This window comes from Oncorhynchus mykiss, chromosome 27 (assembly GCF_013265735.2).
Source record: "Oncorhynchus mykiss isolate Arlee chromosome 27, USDA_OmykA_1.1, whole genome shotgun sequence".
In the NCBI taxonomy this organism is placed as follows: Eukaryota; Metazoa; Chordata; class Actinopteri; order Salmoniformes; family Salmonidae; genus Oncorhynchus; species Oncorhynchus mykiss.
In genome coordinates, this window is record NC_048591.1 from 18,849,357 (window position 1) to 18,870,000 (window position 20,644).

The 20,644-nt window shown below is 41.4% G+C and overlaps 1 protein-coding gene across 1 annotated transcript in view; it reads left to right on the top strand.

The window, feature by feature from the left end:
- Nucleotides 1-12,466: 12,466 nt before the first annotated feature.
- The window catches only part of LOC110507685 (forkhead box protein N1), a 22,484-nt gene continuing 14,306 nt past the window's right edge, over nucleotides 12,467-20,644 (top strand). The window contains exon 1 of the mRNA XM_021587832.2: nucleotides 12,467-12,623. The gene's annotated coding sequence lies outside the window, so the exon portion shown is untranslated. The remainder of the gene's footprint in view (nucleotides 12,624-20,644) is intronic.

Sequence of the window (20,644 nt, forward strand, 5' to 3'; positions counted from 1 at the left end):
GGAGCGGACACGAGGTGAAAATACTGTGTCTGTTTGGGGAATCGAACAGAACAGAATAGTTATACCTTAATTATAAGGTATTCTATGAGATCATTTATGTTTCTCTGAACATATTATTATGTCAAAAACAACAACAAACTAACAAACATTTATTTAATGTGAATGGCGATCTGTGTTGGAATACAAATGTTATTTTGATGTCAGGAAATCAAATGTAATTACAATTTGTAGAATTAATTAAAGGAACAACTGACAGGATGACCTTTCCATGACCAAGGGTCATCAGGGCAGTTGGTAATAAAATTAGATATAAAAACATTTGGGTTATAATCTGGGTAACATTCTGCCGTGATCATTGCATGGTAGTGTCACTCAGAGGACAAACAAACAAGAGAAACACTCGGTGGTTCCATGCATAGATGGGTAGTAGGGTGGTTCCATACATAGATGGGTAGTAGGGTGGTTCCATGCATAGATGGGTAGTAGGGTGGTACCATGCATAGATGGGTAGTAGGGTGGTACAATGCATAGATAGGTAGTAGGGTGGTTCCATGCATAGTCAGGTAGTAGGGTGGTTCCATGCATAGATGGGTAGTAGGGTGGTACCATGCATAGATGGGTAGTAGGGTGGTACCATGCATAGATGGGTAGTAGGGTGGTACCATGCATAGTTGGGTAGTAGGGTGGTTCCATGCATAGATGGGTAGTAGGGTGTTACCATGCATAGATGGGTAGTAGGGTGGTTCCATGCATAGATGGGTAGTAGGGTGGTTCCATGCATAGTCAGGTAGTAGGGTGGTTCCATGCCTGGTTGGGTAGTAGGGTGGTTCCATGCATAGATGGGTAGTAGGGTGGTTCCATGCATAGTCAGGTAGTAGGGTGGTTCCATGCCTGGTTGGGTAGTAGGGTGGTTCCATGCATAGATGGGTAGTAGGGTGGTTCCATGCATAGTCAGGTAGTAGGGTGGTTCCATGCATAGATGGGTAGTAGGGTGGTACCATGCATAGATGGGTAGTAGGGTGGTACCATGCATAGATTAGTAGTAGGGTGGTACCATGCATAGTTGGGTAGTAGGGTGGTTCCATGCATAGATGGGTAGTAGGGTGGTTCCATGCATTGATGGGTAGTAGGGTGGTTCCATGCATAGATGGGTAGTAGGGTGGTTCCATGCATAGATGGGTAGTAGGGGTTCCATGCATAGATGGGTAGTAGGGTGTTACCATGCATAGATGGGTAGTAGGGATGTTCCATGCATAGATGGGTAGTAGGGTGGTTCCATGCATAGTCAGGTAGTAGGGTGGTTCCATGCCTGGTTGGGTAGTAGGGTGGTTCCATGCATAGATGGGTAGTAGGGTGGTTCCATGCATAGTCAGGTAGTAGGGTGGTTCCATGCCTGGTTGGGTAGTAGGGTGGTTCCATGCATAGATGGGTAGTAGGGTGGTTCCATGCATAGATGGGTAGTAGGGTGGTTCCATGCATAGATGGGTAGTAGGGTGGTTCCATGCATAGTCAGGTAGTAGGGTGGTTCAATGCATAGATGGGTAGTAGGGTGGTTCCATGCATAGATGGGTAGTAGGGTGGTTCCATGCATAGTCAGGTGGTAGGGTGGTTCCATGCATAGATGGGTAGTAGGGTGGTTCCATGCATAGATGGGTAGTAGGGTGGTTCCATGCATAGTCAGGTAGTAGGGTGGTTCCATGCCTGGTTGGGTAGTAGGGTGGTTCCATGCATAGATGGGTAGTAGGGTGGTTCCATGCATAGTCAGGTAGTAGGGTGGTTCCATGCCTGGTTGGGTAGTAGGGTGGTTACATGCATAGATGGGTAGTAGGGTGGTTCCATGCATAGATGGGTAGTAGGGTGGTTCCATGCATAGATGGGTAATAGGGTGGTTCCATACATAGATGGGTAGTAGGGTGGTTCCATGCATAGATGGGTAGTAGGGTGGTTCAATGCATAGATGGGTAGTAGGGTGGTTCCATGCATAGATGAGTAGTAGGGTGGTACTATGCATAGTCAGGTAGTAGGGTGGTACCGTACATAGATGGGTAGTAGGGTGGTACCATGCATAGTTGGGTAGTAGGGTGGTACCATGCATAGTTGGGTAGTAGGGTGGTACCATGTATAGATGGGTAGTAGGGTGGTACCATGCATAGTTGGGTAGCAGGGTGGTGCAATGCATAGTCAGGTAGTAGGGTGAGACCGTGCATAGTTGGGTAGTAGGGTGGTACCATGCATAGTCAGGTAGTTGTGTGGTACCATGCATAGTTGGGTAGTATGGTGGTACCATGCATAGTCAGGTAGTAGGGTGGGACCGTGCATAGTTGGGTAGTAGGGTGGTACCATGCATAGTCAGGTAGTTGTGTGGTTCCATGCATAGTTGGGTAGTATGGTGGTACCATGCATAGTCAGGTAGTAGGGTGGTACCATGCATAGTTGGGTGGTTCCATGCATAGATGGGTAGTATGGTGGTTCCATGCATAGTCGGGTGGTTACTTCCAGCAACTCTGTCTTGAAGAGAATTGAGGAGAGTGACGGACGACTTACTACCACAGTTTCCATAACGGGTGAGTCATCATCGCCTTTTAAACCATTATTATATATATATATATATAAACAGTGCCTTGCGAAAGTATTCGGCCCCCTTGAACTTTGCGACCTTTTGCCACATTTCAGGCTTCAAACATAAAGATATAAAACTGTATTGTTTTGTGAAGAATCAACAACAAGTGGGACACAATCATGAAGTGGAACGACATTTATTGGATATTTCAAACTTTTTTAACAAATCAAAAACTGAAAAATTGGGCGTGCAAAATTATTCAGCCCCCTTAAGTTAATACTTTGTAGCGCCACCTTTTGCTGCGACTACAGCTGTAACTCGCTTGGGGTATGTCTCTATCAGTTTTGCACATCGAGAGACTGACATTTTTTCCAATTCCTCCTTGCAAAACAGCTCGGGCTCAGTGAGGTTGGATGGAGAGCATTGGTGAACAGCAGTTTTCAGTTCTTTCCACAGATTCTCGATTGGATTCAGGTCTGGACTTTGACTTGGCCATTCTAACACCTGGATATGTTTCTTTTTGAACCATTCCATTGTAGATTTTGCTTTATGTTTTGGATCATTGTCTTGTTGGAAGACAAATCTCCGTCCCAGTCTCAGGTCTTTTGCAGACTCCATCAGGTTTTCTTCCAGAATGGTCCTGTATTTGGCTCCATCCATCTTCCCATCAATTTTAACCATCTTCCCTGTCCCTGCTGAAGAAAAGCAGGCCCAAACCATGATGCTGCCACCACCATGTTTGACAGTGGGGATGGTGTGTTCAGCTGTGTTGCTTTTACGCCAAACATAACGTTTTGCATTGTTGCCAAAAAGTTCAATTTTGGTTTCATCTGACCAGAGCACCTTCTTCCACATGTTTGGTGTGTCTCCCAGGTGGCTTGTGGCAAACTTTAAACAACACTTTTTATGGATATCTTTAAGAAATGGCTTTCTTCTTGCCACTCTTCCATAAAGGCCAGATTTGTGCAATATACGACTGATTGTTGTCCTATGGACAGAGTCTCCCACCTCAGCTGTAGATCTCTGCAGTCCATCCAGAGTGATCATGGGCCTCTTGGCTGCATCTCCTATCAGTCTTCTCCTTGTATGAGCTGAAAGTTTAGAGGGACGGCCAGGTCTTGGTAGATTTGCAGTGGTCTGATACTCCTTCCATTTCAATATTATCGCTTGCACAGTGCTCCTTGGGATGTTTAAAGCTTGGGAAATCTTTTTGTATCCAAATCCGGCTTTAAACTTCTTCACAACAGTATCTCGGACCTGCCTGGTGTGTTCCTTGTTCTTCATGATGCTCTCTGCGCTTTTGACGGAGCTCTGAGACTATCACAGTGCAGGTGCATTTATACAGAGACTTGATTACACACAGGTGGATTGTATTTATCATCATTAGTCATTTAGGTCAACATTGGATCATTCAGAGATCCTCACTGAACTTCTGGAGAGAGTTTGCTGCACTGAAAGTAAAGGGGCTGAATAATTTTGCACGCCCAATTTTTAAGTTTTTGATTTGTTAAAAAAGTTTGAAATATCCAATAAATGTCGTTCCACTTCATGATTGTGTCCCACTTGTTGTTGATTCTTCACAAAAAAATACAGTTTTATATCTTTATGTTTGAAGCCAGAAATGTGGCAAAAGGTCGCAAAGTTCAAGGGGGCCGAATACTTTCGCAAGGCACTGTATTTTTTTTACATCTGTTCCCCCCATTTCGTGGTATCCAATTGGTAGTTACAGTCTTGTCTCATCGCTTCAACTCGGGAGAGGCGAAGGTCGAGAGCCATGTGTCCTCCGAAACACAACCAAACCAAGCCACTTCTTGACACAATGCCCTCTTAACCCGGAAGCCAGCCGCACCAATGTGACGAAGGAAACACTGTACACCTGGCGACCGTATCAGCGTGCTTGCACCCGGCCCGCCACAGGACTCGCTACGCACACAACCCTACGCAAACAGCCAATACAACGCAGGAGTGGCTTCGGTACAAGTCTCTGAATGTCCTTGAGGGGCCCAGCCAGAGCCCAGACTTGAACCCGATCGAACATCTCTGGAGAGACCTGACAATAGCTGTGCAGCAACGTTCCCCATCCAACCTTACAGAACTTGAGAGGATCTGCAGAGAAGAATGGGAGAAACTCCCCAAATGCAGGTGTGCCAAGCTTGTAGCGTCATACCCAAGAAGACTCAAGGCTGTAATCGCTGCCAAAGGTGCTTCAACAAAGTACTGAGTAAAGTCTGAATACTTAGGTAAATGACTACCGCCCCGTAGCACTCACTTCCGTCATCATGAAGTGCTTTGAGAGACTAGTCAATGACCATATCACCTCCACCCTACCTGACACCCTAGACCCACTCCAATTTTCTTACCGCCCAAATAGGTCCACAGACGATGCAATCTCAACCACACTGCACACTGCCCTAACCCATCTGGACAAGAGGAATACCTATGTGAGAATGCTGTTCATCGTCTACAGCTCGGCATTTAACACCATAGTGCCCTCCAAGCTCGTCATCAAGCTCGAGACCCTGGGTCTCGACCCCGCCCTGTGCAACTGGGTACTGGACTTCCTGACGGGCCGCCCCCAGGTGGTGAGGGTAGGCAACAACATCTCCACCCCGCTGATCCTCAACACTGGGGCCCCACAAGGGTGCGTTCTGAGCCCTCTCCTGTACTCCCTGTTCACCCACGACTGTGTGGCCACGCACGCCTCCAACTCAATCATCAAGTTTGCGGACGACACAACAGTGGTAGGCTTGATTACCAACAACGACGAGACGGCCTACAGGGAGGAGGTGAGGGCCCTCGGAGTGTGGTGTCAGGAAAATAACCTCACACTCAACGTCAACAAAACTAAGGAGATGATTGTGGACTTCAGGAAACAGCAGAGGCAACACCCCCCTATCCACATCGATGGAACGGTAGTGGAGAGTGTAGTAAGTTTTAAGTTCCTCGGCGTACACATCACAGACACACTGAATTGGTCCACCCACACAGACAGCATCGTGAAGAAGGCGCAGCAGCGCCTCTTCAACCTCAGGAGGCTGAAGAAATTCGGCTTGTCACCAAAAGCACTCACAAACTTCTACAGATGCACAATCGAGAGCATCCTGTCGGGCTGTATCACCGCCTGGTACGGCAACTGCTCCGCCCACAACCGTAAGGCTCTCCAGAGGGTAGTGAGGTCTGCACAACGCATCACCGGGGGCAAACTACCTGCACTCCAGGACACCTACACCACCCGATGTCACAGGAAGGCCATAAAGATCATCAAGGACAACAACCACCCGAGCCACTGCCTGTTCACCCCGCTATCATCCAGAAGGCGAGGTCAGTACAGGTGCATCAAAGCTGGGACCGAGAGACTGAAAAACAGCTTCTATCTCAAGGCCATCAGACTGTTAAACAGCCACCACTAACATTGAGTGGCTGCTGCCAACACACTGACTCAACTCCAGCCACTTTAATAATGGGAATTGATGGGAAATTATGTAAAATATATCACTAGCCACTTTAAACAATGCTACCTAATATAATGTTTACATACCCTACATTATTCATCTCATATGTATACGTATATTCTGTACTCTATATCATCTACTGCATCTTTATGTAATACATGTATCACTAGCCACTTTAACTATGCCACTTTGTTTACATACTCATCTCATATGTATATACTGTACTCAAGACCATCTACTGTATCTTGCCTATGCCGCTCTGTACCATCACTCATTCATATATCTTTATGTACATATTCTTTATCCCCTTACACTTGTGTCTATAAGGTAGTAGTTTTGGAATTGTTAGCTAGATTACTTGTTGGTTATTACTGCATTGTCGGAACTAGAAGCACAAGCATTTCGCTACACTCGCATTAACATCTGCTAACCATGTGTATGTGACAAATAAGATTTTATTTTATTTTATTTATTAAAAAAAAAAACGTTTTTACTTTGTCATTATGGGATATTGTGTGTAGCTCAATGAGGGAAAAAAGCAATTGAATCAATTTTAGAATAAAGTTGTAATGTAACAAAATGTGGAAAAGGTCAAGGGGTCTGAATATATTTCCGAATGCACTGTAGGTCATTCACACATTTTCTATAGGCTACTGCACTCTGTTAAAAATAAGGTACATGTTTCACTGTGGTTTTTTTATGCCCATTTTTATTTTCAAAGCGAGCTAAAATAAGAGGCCTGCATAATATTGTTCTAATATGTCTGCTGGGTAGACAGCTGCTGTTTAATAGCATATAGGATGTGTCCCAAATGGCACCCCGTTTCCTCTATTGTACACTAGTTTTGACAAGGCGCAAGTCAAAAGTGTATAGGGTGCCATTTGGGATGTTCCCACTGAATCACTGGGAGAGTAAATAAATATATATTTTATATACCTTTACCATGAGCCAAGAGTGGAATCACTAAGTTATAAATCTATTTATGTTCCCTGGGGGTTGGGAGTGTTCTTTTTAGAGTTTTAAAACATGAACTCATAAATCTTGATATTTAAGGACAGAATATTCCTCTCTTTCTGAGTAAACCAGGTCATCAACATGTTACCTCTCTCACCTGCCTCTCACATTGGCGTCAAACATCATCAAGCTACCCATATATTAACACATACACTACCCACAGTCTTGTTCTATAAGAAACACTGTTTTGCATGTGTTATAAACATCACTTTGTTAAAATAATTTAGTATTGGCAGTTTACACAACTTTAGCATCTAGCTCTCTGCCAGGTCACTGGCATCAGGATTGTCTGTACTGTAGTCAAGCTACCCTGTCTGGCCTGACCTGTGTGGCAACTTCACCTAGGATTTCTTACCTAGGTTACCAGTCTAGTTAAAGCAGAGCTCTGATTGGCAGCTCTCTGTTATTTCCAGGGCTGCTGTTGTCAGGTGTTATCAGGTAAGCAGTAAGCAGGTGTGTACAGGGAGCACCCATGTCAGCACCTGAGCCAAATAACCACAATAAAAACTCACAGTAACAGAATTGGTGATTGATTGAAAGTTATCATTCATATGTATATGTATATGTATATGTGTTCTGATTTGCTGAACTGATTACATATAAGAGTTCCAGATGCAGTATGAGTCATTCTGATGACATGGCCCAATTAGAGGCTGCAGGCAAGCTACACAACAAGAGGTTTAGGTCACAGTAAGTCTGTCTGTTGTCATTTATCTCCAGTGGGGATAGCCATCTTATGGTTTCCTTTCTCTTCTGATGTTCAAGTGGTGTTTGTTGATATAGCTTTATTGAATCATTGGCACCGACACTACCTGGAGAAAAATAAAGTGTGGGATTAAACTTTAGTGTATTGTACTGTAGTAATGACACACATAATTTCAGAGTTAACAAACTGGCTACACTTTACGTGAAGTAGCCCCTATACCTACAGTATGTAGCATACTGTAGATATGTAACATACTGTAGATATGTAGCATACTGTAGATATGCAGCATGCTGTAGATATGTAACATACTGTAGATATGTAATACATTGTAGATATGTAACATACTGTAGATATGTAACATACTGTAGATATGTAATACATTGTAGATATGTAACATACTGTCGATATGTAACATACTGTAGATATGTAATACACTGTAGATATGTAACATACTGTAGATATGTAATACATTGTAGATATGTAACATACTGTAGATATGTAACATACTGTAGATATGTAATACATTGTAGATATGTAACATACTGTAGATATGTAATACATTGTAGATATGTAACATACTGTAGATATGTAATACATTGTAGATATGTAACATACTGTAGATACTGTAGATATGTAACATACTGTAGATATGTAATACATTGTAGATATGTAACATACTGTAGATATGTAATACATTGTAGATATGTAAAATACTGTAGATATGTAATACATTGTAGATATGTAGCATACTGTAGATATGTAATACACTGTAGATATGTAACATACTGTAGATATGTGATACATTGTAGATATGTAACATACTGTAGATACTGTAGATATGTAACATACTGTAGATACTGTAGATATGTAAAATACTGTAGATACTGTAGCTATGTAATACATTGTATATATGTAACATAATGTAGATACTGTAGATATGTAACATACTGTAGATATGTAATACATTGTAGATATTTAACATACTGTAGATACTGTAGATATGTAACATACTGTAGATATGTAATACATTGTAGATATGTAACATACTATAGATACTATAGATATGTAACATACTGTAGATATGTAACATACTGTAGATATGTAATACATTGTAGATATGTAACATACTGTAGATCTTGTAGATATGTAACATACTGTAGAAATGTAACATACTGTAGATATGTAATACATTGTAGATATGTAGCATACTGTAGATATGTAATACACTGTAGATATGTAACATACTGTAGATATGTGATACATTGTAGATATTTAACATACTGTCGATACTGTAGATATGTAACATACTGTAGATATGTAATACATTGTAGATATTTAACATACTGTAGATACTGTAGATATGTAACATACTGTAGATACTGTAGCTATGTAATACATTGTATATGTGTAACATACTGTAGATACTATAGATATGTAACATACTGTAGATATGTAATACATTGTAGAAATGTAGCATACTGTAGATATGTAATACACTGTAGATATGTAACATACTGTAGATATGTGATACATTGTAGATATTTAACATACTGTCGATACTGTAGATATGTAATACATTGTATATATGTAAAATACTGTAGATATGTGATACATTGTAGATATTTAACATACTGTAGATACTGTAGATATGTAACATACTGTAGATATGTAATACATCGTAGATATGTAACATACTGTAGATATGCAACATACTGTAGATATGTAATACATTGTAGATATTTAACATACTGTAGATACTGTAGATATGTAACATACTGTAGATATGTAATACATTGTAGAAATGTAACATACTGTAGATATGTAATACATTGTAGATATGTAACATACTGTAGATATGCAATACATTGTAGCTATGTAACATACTGTAGATATGTAATACATTGTAGATATGTAGCATACTGTAGATATGTAATACACTGTAGATATGTAACATACTGTAGATATGTGATACATTGTAGATATGTAACATACTGTAGATGCTGTAGATATGTAACATACTGTAGATATGTAATACATTGTAGATATTTAACATACTGTAGATACTGTAGATATGTAATACATTGTATATGTGTAACATACTGTAGATACTGTAGATATGTAACATACTGTAGATATGTAATACATTGTAGATATTTAACATACTGTAGATACTGTAGATATGTAACATACTGTAGATATGTAATACATTGTAGATATGTAACATACTGTAGATACTGTAGATATGTAACATACTGTAGATATGTAATACACTGTAGATATGTAACATACTGTAGATATGTGATACATTGTAGATATTTAACATACTGTAGATACTGTAGATATGTAACATACTGTAGATATGTAATACATTGTAGATATTTAACATACTGTAGATACTGTAGATATGTAACATACTGTATGTAACACAAGTGGAATCCCAGGGTGGATAGGATCCTGATCTAAGTACCTTAGTTGGCTGATACAAGGCACAGTGTATAATTCACTTCACAGAAATGTCTGTTTCTTTCTAGCACCCACTACACTCTATTACCATGTACTAACATAGCAGTTGCGGCCCTCCCGGGTGGTGCAGTGGTATAGGGCACTGCATCGCAGCACTAGCTGTGCCACCAGAGACTCTGGGTTCGCAGCCGGCCGCGACCGGGAGATCTGTGGGGCGACGCACAATTGCCCTAGCGTCGTCCGGGTTAGGGAGGGTTTGGCCGGTACACCAGCAACTCCTGTGGCAGGCCGGGCGCAGTGCACTAACAAAGGTAACCAGGTGCACAGTGTTTCCTCCGACACATTGGTGTGGCTGGCTTCCGGGTTGGAGGCGCGCTGTGTTAAGAAGCAGTGCGGCTTGGTTGGGTTGTGTTTCAGAGGACGCATGGCTTTCGACCTTCGTCTCTCCCGAGCCCGTACGGGAGTTGTTGCGATGAGACAAGATAGTAATTACTAACAATTGGATACCACGAAATTGGGGAGAAAAGGGGGTAAAAAAATAACATAGCAGTTACACATAGGTAAAAGGGCAAATTGTTTTACACGTGTTTGCGGCATCAATTGTTTCAGAGATTTGCATGATCAGTTTGTTTTGATGAGCCTGTCATGTGCTAAGGTGGCAACCAACGGAGAATGATTCAAGACTAGAATCCCCCCCCGCCCCCTTCCATTTCCCGAAAATAAACCATTCTAGTAAAACAACAGCAAACAAGGTAACCTCAGTGCTACAGGTTTTTTCTTTTTACCAAGTGGAGTTTGGTGTCATTTCAACAAGTGCCCTTTAGGACTTCTTTCCCACATTCCACTTCTTCAGAAATCCCTGTTTCTGTCAGGAGGAGCCCCCTGCGGCTACTTGACTGCGTTGAGAGGTTGGCTGAGACCTCCCACTGTAACCTAAGATTTTATTCATCTGTAACTTATACCTCTGTCTATTTATCATTCACCTCAGCCTGGTTTGAATAATAAGGCAGCTGAGAGAGAGAGGGAGAGAGAGAGAGAGGGAAGGAGAGAGAGAGAGGCTAGGAGAGAAAGAGAGAGAGAGAGAGAGAGAGAGAGAGAGAGAGAGAGAGAGAGAAAGAGAGAGAGAGAGAGAGAGAGAGAGAGAGAAGGAGGAAGAGAGAGGGAAGGAAAGAGAGAGAGACGGAGGGAGGGTGCTACTTTCTTGGTTTACTTGGAGGGTAGGATAGGAATTTACCTGTATTGACATACTTCTTCCACTCCTCTCGCTTACTTTCTTTCTCTCTCCTTCCCCCCCTCCTCCCCTTCTCTCCCTCTCTGGCTCAGGTGTTGGTCTTGATCCATCTGTCAGTATAAAAGTTTGGAAGAGGTCTTCAGCGGTTCAGTCCATCATTTGCTTTCTCAATGAGAGGCTCAAAGGGTCAACCCCTCTCCTCTACCCAGCGCCACTCAGTTTATCTTAACCAACAACCACCTTGGCATGTGGCCGGTCTGACAGAGTGTGACACATCTGGCACTTCGTCTCTGAGCCTGTGCCGTCTGCTCAGCACCTGACTGCCTGGCACTGCGTCCGCGACACACCTGGACACATCTGGGTACGTCTAATCCAGCAGTTTAATTCGTTAACTAATGCTATTTTATGCAGGTGCATCAAAATGTCAAAAATGTTAAATCTACAAAAAATATATAAAATGATAATATATTGCCGTAGCAAATGAGAGCCCTGACGCAATCAAATAACAGCAATTAGTGTCAATAGACCAAATTAGATAATTGAACTAATGTGCTATACAGGCTCTTATGATTGGTGCAATTACACAGGGAGAACTAGATCCTATCCTACAGGTCCTATCGATGTGGACGAGCTCTGAAACCAGGGCTAAGTACCCACTCTCTGCCAGTGGATAGGGGATGTGATTGAAGTGTATCTGATGCCCCATTCTTACAAGTCTTCAAATCAGGTAAAGAAAGAGGGAAGGGAGAGAGAGACAGAAGTGGTGACTTCAGCAGTACAGTAGCTAGGCCTTTGGAACCTGTTGTGACAGGTTTCCTTCTATGTATCTCATAGCGCTCTGCTGGGCTACCGTGGGTTGGCTGAGGGCCAGACAGAAAGAGAGAAAAAGAGAGAGAGAGTGAAAGAAGAGAGAGAATGAGCATGAGATTAATGCTCTGAAGGCTGGAACCAGCCCTTCAGCTCTTCTTCCTACTACCACACTCTTCTTAGTCAATATATATTCAACAGTATTCTTCAAAGAAGAATCGCTCTGTTGGAAAGTGTTCCAGGTGTTTAGGCTAAACCATGTGCATTATGTGAATCTGATCAATTCTTCTTCTTCCCCAGACTGGACTGGAATGATTGATTGTCACCACGAGATTCAAATAAGATACTGTGGCCTACTGGCAGAACAAGATTGTTGTCGAATCAAGGAGGGTGAGTTGAGCATCTCTAAATGGTCAAGGATGGGAAAAGTTCGGAAACTTTGGAGCAAATATGCCGAACCTATGGCAATACACCTGTCTGTGCTTCTAACCAGCTATTGTTTCTTTATTAAGTGTGACATGCCTGTGAAATGACACTGAAAACTCATGTACGGCATGTTAAGGCCCACAAGGAGAGGACCGTGTTTAGTGGTTGTGTGTTTGCTGGGGTGACAAAACTTTCAAAAGAAAAGCTGTGCCGTTGAACAAAGATGAGTTGTCTTCTTACCTGCAACTGATGTTTAGCGGCTGAAAGGGCACCGACTAACGACGTTAAGCATGATTTAGTAGCCTTCTGGCCCCGTGTCAGCCACAATGGACTGAGTAACTACCCCTACTGTATGATCAACTTAGCTACAAAGTCTTCCTACAACTGACTCATGATAAAATGTTTAACAGACTTAAATCATTACTGTCAATCCAAGCATCTGTGACTTTCAAATATATGGATCAGGTGTTATAGAGTCAAATGCTAAAGTATAAATTATTGTAAGCAAATATATGTATCATGTCCTGGTTAGGGTTATATTAGCTTCAGCTTCCAGGGTTCGCTACTGATAGTGAGATGAAAGCCTGTGACAGTGGCTAAAGTTATAGAGCATAACAAAGTTAGAGGCAAGGTAATCTAGGTCAGGGGGAGGTGCAGAGACAATCAGATAATCTAGAGAAATCGTGAGAGATTAGAATCGTTAGCATGACTGCTGTCAATAAATCTCCCAGTGGGAAAGGTTATAATGACATCTTTACTACCGATGAATGACAGGTTCCATAATGACATAACGACATGGTGCCTGGGACCTAAAGGTTGCTGTAGTTTACAGAGAATATACAAACTTCTTGTTTTGAAACACTTACATAACATTAATCTTGAGCCTGAAATTGTAATTGGCAAATAATGTTATGGGTGCTTTTTTTAGCGGTGACAATAAGAAATATTAAAAGATAAGAATACAAACATAAAGCAAATGGCTCAGTAGAATAAACCTTATAGCAAGTGAGTAATATCAAGGAGATTAACATTCAAAAGCTTGTTCAGTTCATGAGGGCAAATTTTGTCATGACAGCCACGTTTTTTATACACAGGACAGGAGTTTACAGGTTTTTGTTCCAGACTTTCACTAACACCTCATTCAACTTATTGTGGTCTAAATTGTAGAGGATGAATAGTTGAACATGGTGTTAGTGCAGGGCAGGAAGAAATACTTGCACACGGTGCAGTTCACAGGGACAGAAATTCCCCATGTCCGTATTTTAGAATAACGGTCATATGTTACAATGAGCTGACAATTCTGCATGATAGAGAATAACTTGTGAATCTATTTCTAATATAGTGATGTTGCACAGTGCTGAATAAACTCCTGACTAAACTCCTGGGATATGGTGATTTTCCTGGTGGACGGAGGGTTTCCAAGTTCTATCCAACGGTCTGGGTGATGGGGTGGGATGTGCTTCAACCTGAGGAGAACAGAGCAGAATCATAAGGCTAAGGAAGGAGAAATGAACCTCACTGCTCAGATTTCAGTCCTGGTTCAAGTTGCTGCGAACCACAACTACCTTTGTTAATGTGCAATGGTTTTGTAAACAGTTTTCATATTCATAGGCTTGATCAAGTTGTCCCTGATTTACTTTAAATGTATAATTTCATTACTCAAAACATTTTCTTCATATGCAATGGTGAAACACGAGGGGAGGGGAAAGTGACAAGAAGAAAGTTAGCTAGCTTGCTAACGGTAGTTAAACAGACACTACATGCATGTACAGTATTGACTGATTCTGTAAGAATGCACAACTTGACTGACTAGAACTGTAAAAGTTTCTCCCGAACAGGGACCATAACAGTCCACCATTAATTCAGATGTTTTTGGAATTCTCGCTGTGCCGTAAAGCGTTATGGGATACCCTCCCCACCAAAGGGAATGAAAAAGTATGCTCCCATGAGTGCTTTGCTTTCCAGAACTCCCAAGTATGCTTATAGAACTTCCCGTAACTTAGTACATAATTGTCTTTGAACAGTCTTATGTTTGGAATCACACTTGAAAAATGACAGTTGACTTTCGTACTTGCTATACGCTCTAGATAGAACACAAGTATGCATTTTGGAACACTACCAGTGTTTGTTTGACTAAATAGTAAATGTAATGTGAGAACTAACAAGAGCGCTGTGAATTGTATAACATGACTATCACATTGTTGACAACAGGCAAGCCAGCACTTTCACATGTAGGCATGAGAGCCTGTACAGAGAGGAGAGGCTATGGGATTATGCCTTTGCCTGGTTTCATGGTCCTATCCAATGGTGTCCAGGAAAAACTTCCCCAAAATGACTAATTCATGGTAAACAGGTTGGAGGAGCACCCAATCTAAATTCCTCAAAAAAAGCATATACGGTGTATTCAGGAAAGTATTGAGACCCCTTGACTTTTTCCATATTTTGTTACGTTACAGCCTTATTCGCATGTTTTCTTTTCTTCTTATTAATCTACACACAATAACCCATAATGGCAACGCAAAAACAGGTTTTTTAGAAATGTATCCCCCAAAAAACCTGGAAATCACATTTACATGAGTATTCAGACCTTTTACTAAGTACTTTGTTGAAGCACTTTTGGCAGCAATTACAGCCTTGAGTCTTCTTGGGTATGACTCTACAAGCTTAGCACACCTGTATTTGGAGAGTTCATTCCATTCTTCTCTGCATATCCTCTCAAGCTCTGTCAGGTTGGATGGGGAGCGTCCCCGCACAGCTATTTTCAGATCTCTCCAGAGATGTTCGATCTGGTTCAAATCTGGGCTCTGGCTGGGCAACTCAAGGACATTCAGAGACTTGTATCGAAGCCACTCCTGTATTGTCTTGGCTGTGTGCTTAGGGTCGTTGTCCTGTTGGAATATGAATCTTCGCTCCAGTCTGACGTCCTGAGAGCTCTGGAGCAGGTTTTCATCAAGGATCTCGCTGTACTTTGCTCTGTTCATCTTGTCTCCCAGTCCCTGTTGCTGAAAAACATCCCCACACTATGCTTCACCGTAGGGATGGTGCCAGGTTTCATCCAGTAGTGACGTTTGGCATTCAGGCCAAAAAGTTTCATCTTGGTTTCATCAGTTCTGAGAATCGTCTTTCTCAATTTCTAATTTCTCAAGAGTCCTTTAGGTGCTTTTTGGCAACCTCCAAGCGGGCTGTCATGTGCCTTTTATTGAGTAGTGGCTTCTGTCTGGCCACTCTATCATAAAAGCCTGATTTGTAGAGTGCTGCAGAGATGGTTGTCCTCCTGGAAGGTTCTCTCATCTCCACAGAGGAACTCATCTCCCTGACCAAGGCCCTTCTACCTCAATTGCTCAGTTTGGCCGGGCGGCCAGCTCTAGGAAGAGTCTTGGTGGTTCTAAACTTCTTCCATTTAAGAATTAAGGATGCCACTGTGTTCTTGGGGACCTTCAAAGCTGTAGAATTTTTTGGGTGCCCTTTCCCAAATCTGTTCCTCGACACAATCCTGTCTCAGAGCTTTACGGACAACTCCTTCGACCTCATGGATTGGTTTTTGCTCTGACATGCACTGTCAACTGTGGGACCTTATATAGACAAGTATGTGCCATTCCAAATCATGTCCAATCAATTGAATTTACCACAGGTGGACTCCAATCAAATTGTAGAAACATCTCAAGGACGATCAATGGAAACAGGATGCACCTGAGCTCGATTTCGAGTCTCATAGCAAAGGATCTGAATACTTACGTAAATAAGGTATTTCTAAAAAACTGTTTTCGCTTTGTCGTTATGGGGTATTGTGTGCAGATTGATGAGGATATTTTATTATTTTATCCATTTTAGAATAAGGTTGTGACCAGTGGCGATTTTAGCATGTAAATCTTGATGGGGAAACCAACATTTTTGGGGGGGATGCAAGCCAGCAAAGCCACTTCACTACACAATACATCACTAAACAATACATTAATTGCACTATAATGGTGACAAACTATGCTCACAAGCTGTTATGGCCTACATACAGCTGTCACAACAGCAGAGTCCCAACAGCAGTCCCAACATCTTACAACTGTTACACCTGGCTATCAGCTGAGCCTTGTCTGGCAGCGAAACAGTTCATTCAGCCTAATTTCCTGCCTTTAAAAAAAACATAGCTGATATGGTTGACTTGCTTAAACAAATGTGGTTTCTAATGACAATTGAGATGTACAAACTATAGCATAAGGGGATGACAAGCAGATAAGAGCCAATCCGTAAATTTGATTAAAACATTAATGAGCTAGGACGGATGTAGTCAATATAACTATTTGTTCAGCACTTTTGAAATGTAAAGTGGCAGAATTCAGAACATGGGCCATTCTTACAGTGTTCTCCTTGTACACCAAGTCAGAACCATAGGATAAATAAAGGGGGCATATAAGCCGACAATGACAGCTCTTACAATATTTGATGATTACATTTTTATAAAACAGGTTATAGGCTACATGAGCACCACCAAGTCAGAACAGTAGGCACAATTAAGAGGGGAAAAATAGACCAAATTATTAGGGTGAGAAACATGGGCTATTAAAGGCTTACTACACAACTTACAGTTGAAGTCGGAAGTTTACATACACCTTAGCCAAATACATTTAAACTCAGTTTTCCACAATTCCTGACATTTAATCCTAATAAAAATGCCATGTCTTAGGTCAGTTAGGATCACCACTTTATTTTAAGAATGTGAAATGTCAGAATAATAGTAGAGAGAATGATCTATTTCAGCTTTATACTTTTTCATCACATTCCCAGTGGGTCATAAGTTTACATACACTCAATTAGTATTTGGTAGCATTGCCTTTAACCTTTCTAGTGCAGGAGTTCCGCTAGCGGAACACCTCGACAACATTCCGCTGAAAAGGCAGAAATTCTAAAATATTTTTTTGAAATATGTAACTTTCACACATTATTAACAAGTCCAATACAGCAAATGAAAGATAAACATCTTGTTAATCTACCCATCATGTCCGATTTAAAAAATGCTTTACAGCTAAAGCACAACATATGATTATGTTAGATCACCATCAAGTCCAGCCAAAGAAAGGAGTCACAAAAAGCAGAAATATAGATGAAATTAATCACTAACCTTTGATGATCTTCATCAGATGACACTCATAGGACATCATGTTACACAATACATGTATGTTTTGTTCCATAATGTGCATATTTATATCCAAAAATCTCAGTTTACATTGGAGCCTTACGTGCAGTAATGTTTTGATTCCAAAACATCCGGTGATTTTGCAGAAATACTAATAATAAACATTGATAAAAGATTAGAAAAGAAAAGAAGAAAAGTGTTATTCACAGAATACAGAATTAAAGATAGACTTCTCCTTAATGCAACCGCTGTGTCAGATTTTTAAAAAACTTTACGGAAAAAAAAAGAGAAAAAAAAAGCATAATCTAAGAACGGCGCTCAGAACCCAAAACAGCCAAAGGAATAACCGCCATTTTGGAATCAACAATGTTAGAAACAACACCATAAATATTCACTTAACTTTGATGATCTTCATCAGAAGGCACCCCCAGGAATCCTATTTCGACAATAAATGACTGATTTGTTCCATAAAGTTCCATAATTTATGTCCAAATAGCCACTTGTTGTTAGCGTGTTCAGCCCAGTAATCCATCTTCATGAGGCGCGAGCATTTCATCCAGACAAAAACTCAAAATTTTCCGTTACAGTCCTTTAGAAACATGTCAAACGATGTATGGAATCAATTGTTAGGATGTTTTTAACATAAAACATCAATAATGTTCCAACCGGAGAATTCCTTTGTCTTCAGAAAAAGCACTGGAATGCGAGGTAACTCTGTCGGGAGCACGCGTCATGAGACCAAGGCTCTCTGCCAAACCACTGACTTAAAGAGGTCTCATGAGCCCCGCCTTAATAGTAGAATCCTCATTCAAGTTTCAAAAGACGGTTGACATCTAGTGGAAGCCCTAGGAAGTGCAACCTCATCCATATCTCAATGTGAACTCGGGAGGCCAAGCTTTGAAAAACTACAAACCTCAGATGTCCCACTTCCTGGTTGGATTCTTCTCAGGTTTTCGCCTGCCATATGAGTTCTGTTATACTCACAGACATCATTCAAACAGTTTTAGAAACTTCAGAGTGTTTTCTATCCAATACTAATAATACTATGCATATATTAGCATCTGGGACAGAGTAGGAGGCAGTTCACTCTGGGCACGCTATTCATCCAAAAGTGAAAATGCTGCCCCCTATCCCCAAAAAGGTTAAAATGTTTTACTTAGGTCAAACGTTTCGGGTAGCCTTCCACAAGCTTCCCACAACAAGTTGGGTGAATTTAGGCCCATTCCACCTGACAGAGCTGGTGTAACTGAGTCAGGTTTGTAAGGCCTCCTTGCTCGCACACGCTTTTTCAGCTCTACCCACACATTTTCTATAGAATTGAGGTCATGCTTTGTGATGGCTACTCCAATACCTTGACTTTGCTGTCCTTAAGCCATTTTGCCACAACTTTGGAAGTATGCTTGGGGTCATTGTCCATTTGGAAGACCCATTTGCGACCAAGCTTTAACTTCCTGACTGATATCTTGAGATGTTGCTTTAATATATCCACACAATTTTTATTTCTCATGATGCAATCTATTTTGTGAAGTGCACCAGTCCCTCCTGCAGCAAAGCACCCCCACAACATGACGCTGCCACCCCGTGCTTCACGGTTGGGATGGTGTTCTTCGGCTTGCAAGCCTCCCCCTTTTCCTACAAACATAACGATGGTCATTATGGCCAAACTGTATCAGCTGTAGATCTCTGCAGTTCATCCAGAGTGATCATGGGCCTCTTGGCTGCATCTCTGATCAGTCTTCTCCTTGTATGAGCTGAAAGTTTAGAGGGACGGCCAGGTCTTGGTAGATTTGCAGTGGTCTGATACTCCTTCCATTTCAATATTATTGCTTGCACAGTGCTCCTTGGGATGTTTAAAGCTTGGGAAATCTTTTTGTATCCAAATCCGGCTTTAAACTTCTTCACAACAGTATCTCGGACCTGCCTGGTGTGTTCCTTGTTCTTCATGATGCTCTCTGCGCTTTTAACGGACCTCTGAGACTATCACAGTGCAGGTGCATTTATACGGAGACTTGATTACACACAGGTGGATTGTATTTATCATCATTAGTCATTTAGGTCAACATTGGATCATTCAGAGATCCTCACTGAACTTCTGGAGAGAGTTTGCTGTACTGAAAGTAAAGGGGCTGAATAATTTTGCACGCCCAATTTTTCAGTTTTTGATTTGTTAAAAAAGTTTGAAATATCCAATAAATGTTGTTCCACTTCATGATTGTGTCCCACTTGTTGTTGATTCTTCACAAAAAAATACAGTTTTATATCTTTATGTTTGAAGCCTGAAATGTGGCAAAAGGTCGCCAAGTTCAAGGGGGCCGAATACTTTCGCAAGGCACTGTATCTCCCTGGCATATTACATAATTTATGCAGCAGCGTATAATACATTTTTGGACTCACCTTGTTTTTATTTATTTATTTAATTTAACCTTTATTTAATGAGGCAAGTCAGTTAAGAACAAATTCTTATTCACAATGTCGGCCTACCCCGGCAAAACCCGGACGACGCTGGGCCAATTGTGCACCGCCCTATGGGACTCCCAATTACATCCGGATGGGATTCCTTCTGGATTCGAACCAGGTACTGCAGTGACGTCTCGGGAGCCCAGAGTTGTGCTGTGTCATCAAAAGTTTGTTTGGCAAGTTTGGCATTTTTTGGATTTATGGTGCTTTCAAGACAACCTGGGAACTCAACAAAAGAAACAAGGTTGAACATGATGACGTCAGTGATCTTCAGGTCGTAGCTCTAGAAAGAGGCCCGAGTTCCTGACTTACAAGGTTGACCATTTACTTAGGTTGACCATTCAAAAAGTAATTTTTCCAGTCAGAGAAAAAAAATGTCATAGTATTTTCTTCTGGCTGCCCT